Here is a 4,194-nt window from a genome sequence, read left to right on the forward strand (position 1 = left end):
GATGACTTTAATTTATTGATGTCTTTTGTAAATCTTTTTTACAGGTTAGAAATGACAAAAATTGTGTACGGGAATTTTAAGCAGAACAACATGTCAGTTTGCTGTCTCTGCCCAGATATTTAAGGAGTTACTAGATATTTAACAATGTATCACTGTTGATCCTTGGAGATGAAGAATTTTGTCATCACAGCTGGAAAAGTGCTTTGTGTCTGAAATGAAGTTTTCTGTTGTAACTCACTGAAATCCACTGGAACCGGGGAGCTGAGAACACACCAGCATTTGTTCACTGGAGATCAGTTCTTCAACTACATTGATTGTGCAAGGGGTTTACTACATCTGATATTTGATTTATGAATTGACAAAGAACTGTGGGAAGGGATTCACTCTTCACTCACTCATCTCACCTGCATGCACAACAGCGAGTTCACACTGATAAGATGTCGTTCACCTGCGCTGATTGTGGGAAGGGATTCCCTCGGTCATCCAGCCTACTGACACACCAGCGAGTTCACACTGGTGAGAAGCCGTTCACCTGCTCAGACTGTGGGAAGGGATTCACTCAGTCATCGCAACTGCGGAGACACCAGTCACTTCACACTGGGGAGAAGCCATTCGCCTGCTCGGACTTGTGGGAAGGGATTCACTTGGTCATCTGAACTGAAGATACATCAGCGAACTCACACTGGGGAGAGGCCATTCACCTGTTCAGACTGTGGGAAAGGGTTTATTCGGTCATCTCAACTGAAGGTACATCAGCGAGTTCACAATGGGGAGAGGCCGTTCACCTGCTCAGTCTGTGGGAAAGGATTCACTCAGTCTTCTGTACTGAAGGAACATCAGCGAATTCACACTGGGGAGAGGCCATTCACCTGCTCAGACTGTGGGAAAGGATTCACTCATTCATCTGTACTGAAGGTGCATCAGAGAATTCACACTGGGGAGAGGCCGTTCACCTGCTCAGACTGTGGGAAGAAATTCACTGACTCATCCAGGCAACAGGCTCACCAGCGAGTTCATACTGGAGAGAGGCCGTTCACCTGCTCAGACTGTGGGAAGGCATTTACTCGGTCAGTTGAACTGAAGACACATCAGCGAATTCACACTGGGGAGAGGCTGTTCATCTGCTCAGACTGTGGGAAAGGGTTTATTCGGTCATATCAACTGAAGGTGCATCAACGAGTCCACACTGGGGAGAGACCGTTCACCTGCTCAGACTGTGGAAGGGGATTTATTCAGTCATCTCAACTGATGATACATCAGCGTATTCACACTGGGGAGAGACCATACGCCTGTTCTGATTGTGGAAAGAGATTCAGTCAGTCATCCGACTTACAGACACACCGACGAGTCCACACTGGGGAGAGGCCATTCTCCTGCTCCCAATGTGGGAAGAGATTCTCTCAGTCATCCCACCTTGTGACGCACTACCGAGTTCACACTGGGGAAACTGTTTAAACAGGCGACAGGCTACAGGCTGGATATTTCACCATCACAGTTGCTGAATCAAGTTCAAAAGTGAATGTTGATGCCGAACTCGGCAATTACTGCTGCTGTTTATCAAACCCAGTTCTGCACTCTGGTCACTGGGCGTGGGAGTTATTCCTCAGCGAATGTTCACGTTTAATGGGACTGGAGTTTAATGGTTTGGATCTGTGACGCAGAAATCAGTTCTAATTTCTCCTTTCTCTCCCCAGAATATCATCTCTTATAACTGTCACAAGGCCAAAATGTACACTTCCCTATTAAGCTTCAGAGTGGGCAGTGCTGCCGGCCTTTCTGTTACTTTCATGCCCCAACGGATCAACTCGCCACCCACTCAGCAGTATCCAACAAGGTGTTCTGCTGAGGAGAATGCCCACAGGACAGCCCTGCACTGTCTTCCTAATGACCCTTACCTCTGCTGGTGGTCACGCTTCTCCTGTCCGAAGCTTGTACTCTGGGTGTGGCCATCTCTTCAGATGTTTCATTGATAGTATCTTCAGGCTCCCGAATGATCCTGAGTACATCCAACTCCCTGAACCAGTCAGTCAGGCGCTGTGATTGGGTGCACTTCCTGTAAATAGTCATCTGAAAACTGTCGGATGTCCAGAGTTCCCACATCTGACTGGAGGAGCATCCCATCCTGACTGCTCTGCACCAAAATACACCACTGTCTGAATGAATTAACATATGCAAGAAAACATCGAACGTGAATGGGTCAATGACAGTGGAAGTAGAGTGATCAATTGTCTGTGTTTTTGTCATGAGGTCGAAGGAATAGAGGCTGCCATTTTGTGAAGCTGCTCTGTAACCCCCATTTTGTGAACTGATTGCTATGGGATAACCTGATCAGATCAACTTTACACAAGAAGTTACTGGTATTCCCATTGTAAGCCTGAAATCACTCTCACATAATCTGTGTATTATGTACACTGTCAGGTCTGCAGAAGTAATCTCGTTATCTCTGAACCTGAAGTCACTCTGAGATAAGGTGTGTATTACGTACAGTGGCAGTTCTGCAGAAGGAATCTCGATATTTCTGCTGAGAGTCTGAGCGACACAGTTTGTCTGTTTGAAACCATAGTGGAGGAGAACAAAATAAATTACCTTTGGCATGATGTTGATTAGCCCTTGGACTACATCCAATGGAAATCTGTTAGTCATCAGCCTGATGGACTTCAGCCAACAAGAATGAGATGCGTCCTCTGAACTGATAAGAGTTGTTTCAAATGTTTCAAATCATGCTTGTTTCAAAACAAGTAAAGAGTTTCAAATGCAAAGGTGTGATAACTCCTGAGACTAACTATCACAAGGAAGAACCCCCAAGGAAGGGGCTGGAGGAGAAATGATCGATCATTTGGATACAATGGGATCCCCTGTTGCAATGTTGTGAATTTGAGAAGTGGTCAGGGTGTGTATTAGTACAGAGGGAGCAGTGGAATTCATGTTTTAAGTTGTTAGCCTGGGGTCAACGTAGTTATTTTGTTGTTTGTGTAGGAAAAATAAAATGCGAGCTGTGATTAATTACGAGTTGCCTGGTGAGTTTCCAAACTGATCTCAGTTGATGAACGGTGAACATATTTTCGCGCCCTGGGTGAACTCGAAAAGAAAGAAAAGTGGTCTGGGACCCTGGTGACGAGTTGAACCACACAGTAGGTTAGGATATTAAAATGTGAAAGGGAAAGGACAGGCAGAACCCAAGGATTCAGAGGATTTCAGAGATTACTTTCATGGTTAATTATGAAGGAACTGGTCAGATTATGAGGAGTGGTTAGAAAAGTTTGACAGCCAAGGGTCCGGGACTGTGGAGGAAGAATTGTGAAAAGTAGTTAGTGAAAATAAATTAAAGAAATTACAGGGGATTAAAAATATTGTAATGTGATGTTTGTTGGATGATCCAATTGAAGTGAAGGGAGAAAAAACTGAAACTGGCGGAGGAATTGTGTAAGTGTAGGGAAGAGTTAGAAATTCTGACGGAGCAGCATCAGGTGAATTTGATCCACGTAAGTCAGTTTCAGGCTCAGTGTGAAGCGTTAACAAGAGAAAATGAGAAAACTGAAGAGGAGTATAAACAGGCGGATACAGAATTAGAGAAAGGAAAAGTCAGGGTCGGGATTTACGGCTGTTGTGAATGTCATGAAGAAATCGGCAGATGAGAGGAAAGGCTGCGCTGATCGCAAGTGTTTAAAGCAGATGGAAAATCTGCAAAGTGAACTCTCAGCTCGGAGAGGAGTGATATCTGCGAGGACTGACGATGATGGTGATGCAGATTGGGGTGATTTAACGTATGAAGAGACGCTGATGAGGTAATCGTAGCCTTTGACCTGGGTCAGATATGATCAGGTAGTGTCCAAATTTCATAGAGTGTTTCAACCCTTAACCTCTACACTGTCCAGCTGGTGGATCAGAAGTCAGGGCCAAGTCACTGCCCATATAACCATATAACAATCACAGCACGGAAACAGGCCATCTTGGCCCTCCTAGTCCGTGCCGAACCCTTAATCTCACCTAGTCCCACCTACCCGCACTCAGCCCATAACCCTCCACTCCTTTCCTGTCCATTCCTCCCATCTGTTCCTGACCTCGAGCTCAACCCCTCTCTCCAGCTCCGTACCCAGTATGGGGCTCTTTCTGCTCCCTCCCCCATCCTGCTTCCTTGTTGTTCTTTTCATCAAGGCCCAGCACAGACAGTAGCCTCCATGCTGGCCGTAACGG

Source organism: Hypanus sabinus (genome assembly GCF_030144855.1).
Source record: "Hypanus sabinus isolate sHypSab1 chromosome X2 unlocalized genomic scaffold, sHypSab1.hap1 SUPER_X2_unloc_24, whole genome shotgun sequence".
In the NCBI taxonomy this organism is placed as follows: domain Eukaryota; kingdom Metazoa; phylum Chordata; class Chondrichthyes; order Myliobatiformes; family Dasyatidae; genus Hypanus; species Hypanus sabinus.